We start from the raw sequence: 11,077 nt of genomic DNA on the forward strand, positions 1-11,077 counted from the left end.
ACCACCCTTGCCTTTGGCCATGATGCCTGTGGCTAATAGGGGATGGAGTTCAACAACATATGGAGTGTCCCTGGTTCTCCATGATCCCCCTGAGATAGGTGTTTTTGCTGCATGAATAGTGTGACCTATATATTAACCACATAAAAGCTTTGGAAGAAGTTGCAAACCTGGGCGGTGCCACAGATTCAAGGCTGTAGTGTTTCAGAATTACAGTAACGATCACTGATTAGATCTCATGTCGCTCTTAATCCCTTGCAAATTATGGGATGTGCTTGGGTAACGATGGGGTTTTTTTTTTTTTTTGAGTGGGTGGGTAGTTCTATCCTGGAAAGACCTCTGACAGAATTCCAGGGGGATTCTGGAAAATGAATATGGCTGTGCATTGGATCCGGCCGATGCCCAGATCCCAAACTGAGTTATGTCCACCTACAGGTGTGCCATCTTGCCTTCGTGATTGAGGGGCCACGCAATGCCACCACCTCATGTCTGCATGCCCTGCTCCATGTGTGCATGACGTCAGCACGTTGTGTGTGCCCACCACTGTAGAACTTTAGGGGGGGCCGGCCCCTGCATTGAATTTCTTTGGGTGGGGCTCGGCCCTCATGGTCCCACATAGAAGCCACCCCTGTCCACCTGGGATTCAGCAGGATAGACTTGAGGTTGAGCCGTATCACTCCAGGTCAGAATGGATCCACCATGAGCAATCTGATGCCATCAAAGAGTAGTGGTGGTGGGGATCTTGCAGTGAGAATGGAAGGGAGGAGGTGATGTCTTCATGTCCTTCTCTCCAGAAGTGGCCGATATGATGGCATTGCTCCCCTTCATTTCAACCCATCAAGTTCCCTGCTGCCTCGCCACTTCTCCTGTTGATTAGGTGCAGTGATGTGTGGCTTTGGGAAGTCAAGTAAGCCACCCTACCACACCCTGACAGCCACCACCGCTTCTCTCCCCCCCCCAAATGCATGTCTAATTATGGTTCAACATGTGGTGGTGGGGAGAGAAGGTTGGTTGGCACCTGAATGTCTCAGGAGTGTGCTTTTGGGAGTGATCAAACTGTTGGAAGGTTATAGCTCCTGCTGTGACTGCAGAGACCGATGCGGGTGATACAAGTTTTGCTTAGCTGGGGGAATGAAGGCACCCGTTGTGTTGCTGTCAATGCACCATGGCATTTCTTCTTTCTGTGCAACTCCTAGTGGTCATTCCTCTTCCGGTCACTGCTGTGGATACATGACCTGCCAACCTCCAGGCAATAGGCCCGGTGCCAGAATCCAGCTCCCCATAGAGCATGTCCTTGGGGATCCTGCCATCTTCCATTCTGTGGACATGACCAAACCAGAGTAGACATCAGTGCAAACATGCCGGAAATGTGGGGTTGGGAGAGCACATCTTTGTTTGAGACTCAGCCCTGCTATGTGATGTCCAAAACCAATGCCTGCATGTGGACGGCATGGAGGCATTGCCTTGGGGCAGTTGTAAGTTGCCCAAGACTCACTTCCATAAAGCAGCATGCTCAACATGGAAGCCTAGTAGACCTTCACCTTGCTAGTGGATGTTAGCATCACATCCCCCCATACCCTTTCAGAGAGGTGAGCCATTGCAATGGCTGCCTTGCCAATATGCATGTCCAGCTCATTGTTGGTGGAAAGCTTGCTGGTTATGGTGGAACCCAGGTAGACAAAATCATCTACCACCTCAAGCATGTGGTCACCATTGTGGATGCATGGAGTGCTGACAATGTCCTAACCCAACACTAATTAAAATGTGCATGCTCCCTGTCAAATTCAGCTGGTGCCCCAGATCTGGGATGTGGTTGTTGTTGTTGTTTAGTCGTTTAGTCGTGTCCGACTCTTCGTGACCTCATGGACCATAGCACGCCAGGCACTCCTGTCTTCCACTGCCTCCCGCAGTTTGGTCAGACTCATGTTGGTAGCTTCGAGAACACTGTCCAACCATCTTGTCCTCTGACGTCCCCTTCTCCTAGTGCCCTCAATCTTTCCCAACATCAGGGTCTTTTCCAAGGATTCTTCTCTTCTCATGAGGTGGCCAAAGTATTGGAGCCTCAGCTTCACGATCTGTCCTTCCAGGGAGCACTCAGGGCTGATTTCCCTAAGAATGGATAGGTTTGATCTTCTTGCAGTCCATGGGACTCTCAAGAGTCTCCTCCAGCACCTCCAGCACCAGCTACCACTGGGATGTGGTAGCACAGCATTATCCTGAGTCAGATGAGATGCACTCTGATTAGGACTCAGATACACTGCCCAGATAATGAGTGAATTTTCTCAACCATTTCATGTGCCTTCAGGCTTGCAGACATTTTGGATGGAGGTGTTTTTTATGACTCAGCTGAGTCTTCATTTTAGGACCTATAGAAGGTGTGCTCTGTAGAAGATCACTCTCCTCATCTTATCTAAGAAATGCCTTTAATAAGCTCAGTCATATGCCCAATTATTTCTTGTTTCTTCATTCCTTTCCAGTAAAAGGCGTGTGAAGAAGAAACGGCTTCGCCCACTGACACTATAATATAGCATGTCTGTGCGCCAAGCTAATAAAACAAAAACCTGTTGAGGATGCTGGTTTTCATTGCTTGCCAAATAATCAAATGACGGGACTCCTCAAAAGAGTGGAAAGAGTAGTGATAGGGTGTCATTTTCTGATCTAGGCCCACTACAGTCCTCTTTTCCATTGCACATTCAGGATGGTTTGCACTCTCATGTGTATCCTTGCATTCACACATGCGCCTGCATTCCAGTTGATCTGCACACTCAAAGTTTTCAGGCATGAGTAGCAATCTGTGAAAGGTCTGAAGCTTCCAGAAAACACTTCAAAACTTTTCCTACCACAAATGTTCCATTAAAAGAAACAAATTACTGTCCCCGATGCTCTACGATGCCATGGCGCCCTGCCAATATTTCAAGCTTCTTCTTCCGGACCAGGGCAGGTTAAGCTCAGCAGTCAATGCCTAAAAAGTCAAGCAACAGTATGGTGTCATAGTGCAAATAGCTTATCTTCTGATATACATAGAAATGTAAGGCTGTCATCATGCAGCCTGCATTGGAAGATGTGTAGTTGCATGGAGTGGGAAGGGGGAGCTTTAGGTGTCAGGGAAGGATGATGAGGAATGGCCCAGAGCCAGGGGAGTGGTGGTGGGATAATGAAGACAAGTCAGAGGATTGGGGGGGGGGCAGAATCCATGGATGCTGAAAAAGCAACAGGCTTGAGTGAGAGAGATGAAGAACAGGCACAAAGCTCTGCCAATGTAGGACAGGCAGCTGAGGAGGAGGTGGGAGCTGAGGCTGCTACCGATTCTCAGAAGCCTACCATTCCTATTGTATTCAACTCCCCTCCGCTCATGTCTCCAAGGGCACAGAGGGCTTTGCATTTTGCAGAACAAGGAACCCAGAGGTCGCAGGGCAACCCCCTCCCTGATGGAGTTTAAGACCAGTGTTGAAGCAATGATTCTTCAACATCAACTTGGTTGGACTGGTCATGTTGTGCGGATGCCTGATGATCGTCTTCCAAAGCAACTACTCTATTCTGAACTTAAAAATGGAAAGCGTAATGCTGGTGGTCAACAAAAGAGGTTTAAAGACTGCCCCAAGGCAAATCTTTAAAAATGTAGTATAAACACTAACAACTGGGAAACACTGGCCTGCTAGCCCTCCAGTTGGAGAACAGCCTTTACCGAAGGTGACATGGGCTTTGAAGAAACTGAATCGCAGGATGCAAGGGAGAAACGTGCTAAGAGGAAGGCACACTTGGCAAAACCACACCGTGCTCAACTCCCGCCTGGAAACCAATGTCCCCACTGTGGAAGAACGTGTGGATCCAGAATTGGCCTCCACAGTCACTTACGGACCCATTGTTAAAATCGTGTTTATGGAAGACAATCTTACTTGGCTACAGAGTGATCGCCAAAGAAGGAGGAGGAGGAGGAGTTTAAGACTGCAGGGTAAACAGCTGGAGAGAGGAAGACTTAGGGGGAACTGGGAGGCTCAGGTCAACAGTTCTGGCAACTGTTTTACCAGGGGTCAGTCTTGCCAGAGGTTTCTTTCTTTGCATTCTTTTTCCTCGAATAAAGAATCAACATTATTGATCTGAGTCTCCTTTCTGACCTGCAGCTGAACCAGCCCTGACAATAGGAGGTAGAGAGAACAGGAGGGTGTTGGCCAACAGCGCAAGCAGGGGTGCAACCGCATGTGTGAATGCAAGCATACTCCTGAGAGCAGAAACCACCCAGGCCCAGTTGAGTGTTGTTAAAATAAATAAAGAAGACCTGTGCTACATAATCTTCCTTCTGCAACTGCAAGGATTCGGTCTTTCAGTTGTGGCAGCGCAGTGCTGTGAAACTCCTTGCCTATTCCTACCAGGAAGACTGAAAACATTTTATTTATTCATTTCGTAACATTTGTTTTTTTTAAAAAAAAGCCTCAAAGTGCTTTACAAAAAGAATAAATTTTAATTTCACCAAGCCTACCAAGTTGAGTTAGTTATCTATATTTTTTCTTTTTTCTTTTGCAGTTTACTTATTGCATTTGCATGTTAAGGATAATGCATTTCATTTCTCTATAGTTTTATAGCTTTCAGCAGTGTTTTTAATCTACTCTTTTATTTCTTACAGGAGGTTTTGATTAAATGATTCAGCAATTTGGCATACATACATACATACATACATACATACATACATACATACATACATACATACTTCGGCCCTCCAGATGTTTTGGACTACAATTCCCATCATCCCTGTCCACTGGTCCTGTTAGCTAGGGATGATGGGAGTTGTAGGCCAAAACATCTGGAGGGCTGCAGTTTGGGGATGCCTGATCTAGAGCAGTGTTTCTCAACCAGTGTGCCTCCAGATGTTTTGGGACTACAACTCCCATCATTCCTGACCACTGGTCTTGCTAGCTAGGGATAATGGGAGTTGTAGTCCCAAAACATCTGGAGGCACACTGGTTGAGAAACACTGATCTAGAGGGCCACAGCTTCCCCACCCCCTGATAATATTCTTGTAGAACAGGGAGGGGGGATATGCAGCTGAAAATCTTCTTCAATGTGTTCTAAAACAAACTTTCAGCACAATCCACATGTGTCTACTAACCTTCATTGCGTTCAGCTGATATGGAATTCCAACTTTAATGAGTAATCTCAGACACCCTTCCCACACCACCAGCCCACACTGTTTACCTGCGTCCTTTGCAAAGGTAAGGGTAGGTGAAAAACACAACGTTAAACGGACAAGTCAAAATAATTAGGGAGCTTCAGTGAAACAGCTGACAATTAAAGATCTAACGATTATTTTTTATTTCCTGGAATTGAGCAAGAGTTATTTCCTCTATGCATGCCAACAAACCGTATAAAAAGGGCTGTCTCCCATACAGATCGCTCCAGAAGCATCTGATACTCTGAAAGTATCTCTTCGGATCCAGCAGGAAGCCAGGTAAATTCTTCCCTGTTCATAGGTTTCTTGCTGATAGAAATACTTCTCTGTAGGTTGTTGAATATCAGACTAACTTGGTATTTTTTTCTCTCACCACTGAATTTTACCGAGAGAGAAATGTTGAGATAAATGTCCAACTTTTCCCCTGCACAAAATTCTGGAGGAATATTCAAAACGAGTGTTTCAGCTGAACTGTGGTTTGGTGTTCAGATGCCTCTCATGAATGGTCACCATTTCATGGGTGTTCTAGTCTTCATGAGAAAAGAGTCTCTGAATTTGGCATAGCTGAAATTGTTTGGAGGCACAACGTCCCCCAAAATATTCCCTACAGAAAAAGGTTTGGGTAATTTTTTGGGGGGGAAGGCTCACATGGAACAGAGGGAGCTCTCCCCTACAGAGTCAGATCGCTGGTCAGTACTGTCTACACTCACTGACAAGTTTTCTCCAGGATTTCAAACCAGGCCCTTCCCAGTTCTATCATCAGATGCTGATGGTTGAACGTGGAACCTTCTGCATGGAAAATAATAATATGATCGGCCACTTGAGTTATGGGAATTCAATAACTCTTCCTGCCCTACCTGGAGATCCTGAGTAATGAAACTAGGAGTTTCTGCATCCAAACAGAAGCTCAGCCACTGAGCTATGGCCCCTTCCTCAAGTGGGCACATTCTCGTTATGCAATGGAAGAGATGCAGTAAAAGGAAAGCAACAAGCTTTGAAAAGATGGATAATAAATAATAATAATAATAATAATAATAATAATAATAATAATAATAATAATAATTTATTTATACCCCACCCATCTGACTGGGTTTCCCCAGCCACTTTGGGCGGCTTCCAACAGAAATATTAGAACACACTAATTTCTTAAAGATTAAAAGCTTCCCTAAACAGGGCTGCATTCAGATGTCCTCTAAAAGTCTGGTAGTTGTTTTTCTCTTTGTCATCTGGTGGGAGGGAGTTCCACAGGGCAGGTGCCACTACCGAGAAGGCCCTCTGCCTGGTTCCCTGTAACTTGGCTTCTCGCAGTGAGGGAACCGCCAGAAGGCCCTCGGCGAGGACCTCAGTGTCTGGGCAGAGTGATGGAGGTGGAGATGCTCCTTCAGGTATCCTGGACCGAGGCCGTTTAGGGCTTTAAAGGTCAGCACCAACACTTTGAATTGTGCTCGGAAACATACTGGGAGCCAGTGCAGGTCTTTCAAGACCGGTGTTATGTGGTCTTGGCGGCTGCTCCCAGTCACCAGTCTAGCTGCCGCATTCTGGATTAGTTGTAGTTTCCAATTCATCTTCAAGGGTAACCCCACATAGAGCGCATTGCAGTTGTCCAAGTGAGAGATAACTAGAGCATGCACCACTCTGGCGAGACAGTGCGCGGGCAGGTAGGGTCTCAGCCTGCGTACCAGATGGAGCTGATAAACAGCTGCCCTGGATACAGAAATAACCTGTGCCTCCATGGACAGCTGTGAGTCTAAAATGACTCCCAGGCTGCGCACCTGGTCCTTCAGGGGCACAGTTACCCCATTCAGGACCAGGGAGTCCTCCACACCTGCCTGCCTCCTGTCCCCCACAAACAGTACTTCTGTCTTGTCAGGATTCAACCTCAACCTTGTCAGGATTCAACCTGGATGCAGAGGCATTCATTCTTGCCATGGAATCCCACCACAAGGGAGATCAGTTGCAGATTTAGGCAACTGTGTCCTTGCTACCTGCCGGGGTAAATATGATAGACCTCCAGTGTCAGAAGCAGAGGAGCCTCTGAACACCAGCACTGGGAAAGAGCAATGTAGTGAGTGCTGTTTCAACAAGGTCCTCTTTATGGGCTTCCCATTGGGTCCTCTTGCTGGCCACTGTGAGAAAAGGATGCTAGACTGGATGAGCCTTTGGTCAGATGTACAATTAAGATCAGGAACATGGGCCAAATTTTTCTCTTTCCACCCCCCTCTCTGATATAGCCAACGATGGGAGACACCAGAGACAAAAGAGAGAGGAGTTATACAGTGGTACCTCGGTTTATGAACACAATTGGTTCCGGAAGTCTGTTCATAAACTGAAGCGTTCATAAACTGAAGCGAACTTTTCCATTGAAAGTAATGGAAAGTGGATTAATCCGTTCCAGACGGTCCACAGAGTACTTAAACTGAAGCGTTCATAAACTGAAGCGAACTTTCCCATTGAAAGTAATGGAAAGTGGATTAATCCGTTCCAGACGGGTCCGCGGAGTACTTAAACTGAAGCGTTCATAAACTGAAGCATGGGTGTAATTGGTTCCGGAAGTCTGTTCATAAACTGAAGCGTTCATAAACTGAAGCGAACTTTCCCATTGAAAGTAATGGAAAATGAATTAATCCGTTCCAGCTGGGTCCACGGTGTTCATAAACCGAAAATTCATAAACCGAGGTGTTCATAAACCGAGGTTCCACTGTAAATGTAAATGATATCTTTTCTGCAGTGGGCAAATTTCTACATGCAAGTGCACACTCCTCTGTCTCTTCCTTTCAGACAAGCGAGAGGAATTGACAGATTTCAAGAGCACCTTCCAGGCAGGCAAAAAATACATGGGACTTGAAGCAGGGTCAGTGTCAGCTGTGAACTGTGGAGGAGAAGCAGTGTGGCTGTCAAGAAGGATGTGTGACTTGGGGAGAGTTTTGGGGGCTAGTTAGAGGGGCCTGAAGATTTCTGCAACAGTGTCCTTGCTAACAGCCAGGGAGGCAAAAAGTAAATGGGTTTTGAAGCAGCGTCAGTGAGACTTTTGAACTATGGAGAAAAGGGGATGCGGCTGTCAAGAAGGATGTGTGACTTGGGGAGAGTTTTGGGGGCTAGTTAGAGGGGCCTGTAGTTGGCACCTGGGTCTGAGGTTCCACATCTCTGTTTTAATCCTGTATTTGTGGATCATAATCGCTACATCCAAATGTCATTTCAGATCTACCCTACCTGCTCCAACATGTCTTTCCTGAATGACAGTATGCTGCTGGAAGACTTCTATGATCCAGAAATGGATGCTCTCTCCAGCCTTGACTCCTTCTCTTATCAGTATCCGGGCTGCTACTACCCACAACGTCCACAGTTTCCTAGCCGGATTTGGCCATGTCCTCGGGGGTATCGCCCCATCACAGGGTGCATCCCCTGCTATCCTGGTCTGCCGTGTCCTCCCGGGTACCGTGTCATAAGGATTTGTGTCCCTTTTGGTCGAGCTTCCTACCAAGGAAAAGGCTGGCCATGTAAATCTGAGACACAACATTGACGGAACATCCAAGAAAGAAGACTCAAGATTCTGATCCTAGGCTAAATGAATGAACGTGGTATTCAGAAATGCTGAGTGCTCCAGAATCCTCACTGTGGAACCTGTGGGATTTGTGAGCCTCAACACTTCTCTTAACAAGCCAGATGCTGCTTTTACTTTATTCCTTTGAGTTGCTCTATCTTGGCATGCTTATCTTAAGAGCAGGCTCCTGTTTCTCAGCCACACCCATCACCTTCTATTCCACCCTTTACTGGTGAACCAGGACCCTCTACCACAGCTACTTCAACTATGAAAGATACAAAGTCAACATGGACAAAGTGAAGACTGGTGGTCAACCCTGTTGGCTTAGCCTACAATGATTTATCAGCTTTGTCTTTGTGATGTCTAGCTCAGTAGTCAAGATGTCTGATCATTGTTTTTTCAGTGTTCCATGTTGCATTTATCTCCATCTGCCCTGAACCATTTCCACTGACTCCTTCCTTCATTTTCTCATTAAAATGTTCAGCATATCATAGAATGTTTCTGTTGAGTTTTCTTCCCCCTCCTTTCCCTTCATCCTCTGTTGCAAGGTAACCAATGTGGCATCTTCTAAAAGTTGCTGGTCTCCACATCAAATTAGTTTCACCCAAGATGTCCTATGGTTAGGGATGATGGGACTTGGAGCTCCAGAGCATATGGAAGGCACTTCATTGACTACTCCTGCTGTATGAGGGGGAGCCATTGGCCAACAAAGATATTTTTGGACTACAAACCCCATCTTCCCTGTGCATTGGCCATGCTGGGGAATTGGCTGGGGAATTATTGGCGCTGTAGTCCAACAATGTTTAGAGGGCCACAGTTTTTTGAATTCTAATTTTTCATTAAAAAATATTCCCCATCACAAGGAGAAAGAGAGAGAGAAATATATGCTCTATGGAAAGTTTTACATCAGGCCCAAGGGCAATCTAGTTCAGCATCTTATTTCACATAGCAGCATGGGGATTTGAGCCCCTATTTTTCCATTGAAGCCGAAACTGTAGGTTGCATCAGAGCCAATGACAGGGAGAGCCAGCTAAAGCTAGTTTTCTCCCCACCCCCCTTTCTGCTGAGTTACACAAGGGCAACACTGAGGTTAAGGAGGAGGAAGGTGACAGACAGCTCCCCAAACCTGGAGTGTCTGCCAGCAAGAAGGTCAGACTGGTCAGACTATGGTTAGGGGGGTAGTTCCACATTTCTCCTAATTGACAAGCCTCAAACAAGAACATAAGACTATCAGGTTGTGCATGAGTTAGTATCCACTTTCTGCCCTCCATAATTTTATAAGCACCTCCTTGATCATTCTGACTGCTCTTTTCTGCCCTGTTTCTAACACCCGACCTACCAGATGCCTACATGGAGATCACAGGCAGGACATGATAATGACACCCCTCAATCATGTGTGTTTGTGTTGGTAGAGCACAAGACTCTTAACCTCAGGCTTGTTCTCTGTTGTCATTTGTGTGACAGGTTAAATTTGGCAGGGTGGCAGCTCATGGGATCTCCTGAGAAGGAGAAGGGGTTGAGACATTTAGAAAGCTAGCCCTTACGGGGGTAGGGCCATCTCCCCCTATAAACTTCCCACTCAACTCTCAGGTATTTCTTTTCCTCCAAACTCAATTAGCTCTTGGTTGTTGCTTGCGTGTCAAGACCCCGAGGCCTCCGCGGAAGCCGAAACAAGAGGGGGATCCCCTTGGCTGTGCGGCTGTTTAAAGGGGATAAGCCATGCCCCCTGGCTGACCAGATTGGCCGGCCGAGGGCCATGACGCAGGGCTTTGCCAGACCCCACTGTATGTGGAGGCCACATGCTCTGACCGCAATGCCATCACACCCAGAAGTGGAATGGCTTTTTCTTCGCCTTTGTCATCTCACCCTTATTTTTTTTTTGAGGGGGCTGCCACCCCAAAGCTGATGGACATTGCAATTCAATTAGTGTGTGTGCTGTCATGGCTTAAAATTAGCCACAGTTTCTTTAATAGAAAAGGAACTGACTCATGCAACGTGTCATAATAATAATAATAATAATAATAATAATAATAATAATAATAATTTATTATTTATACCCCACCCATCTGGCCGGGTCTCCCCAGCCACTCTGGGCGGCTTCCAACAGAAGAATAAAACACAATAATCTATTAAACATTAAAAGCCTCCCTGAACAGGGCTGCCTTCAGATGTCTTCTAAAACTCTGGTAGTTGTTTTCCTTTTTGACATCTGTTGGGAGGGCGTTCCACAGGGCAGGCGCCACCACCGAGAAGGCCATCTGCCTGGTTCCCTGTAACTTACCTTCTCGCAATGAGGGAACCACCAGAAGGCCCTTGGTGCTGGACCTCAGTGTCCGGGCAGAATGATGGAGGTGGAGATGCTCCTTCAGGTATAC

The 11,077-nt window shown here is 46.5% G+C and overlaps 1 long non-coding RNA gene across 1 annotated transcript; it reads left to right on the forward strand.

Annotated features, from left to right (window-relative positions):
• Positions 1-5,375: 5,375 nt before the first annotated feature.
• Positions 5,376-9,198, forward strand: LOC118078606 (uncharacterized). Its single transcript, XR_004691744.2, has 2 exons — positions 5,376-5,440; positions 8,361-9,198. It is a non-coding gene; the product is annotated as an uncharacterized LOC118078606 (long non-coding RNA).
• Positions 9,199-11,077: the final 1,879 nt, after the last annotated feature.

This window comes from Zootoca vivipara, chromosome 17, assembly GCF_963506605.1.
Source record: "Zootoca vivipara chromosome 17, rZooViv1.1, whole genome shotgun sequence".
NCBI lineage: Eukaryota > Metazoa > Chordata > Lepidosauria > Squamata > Lacertidae > Zootoca > Zootoca vivipara.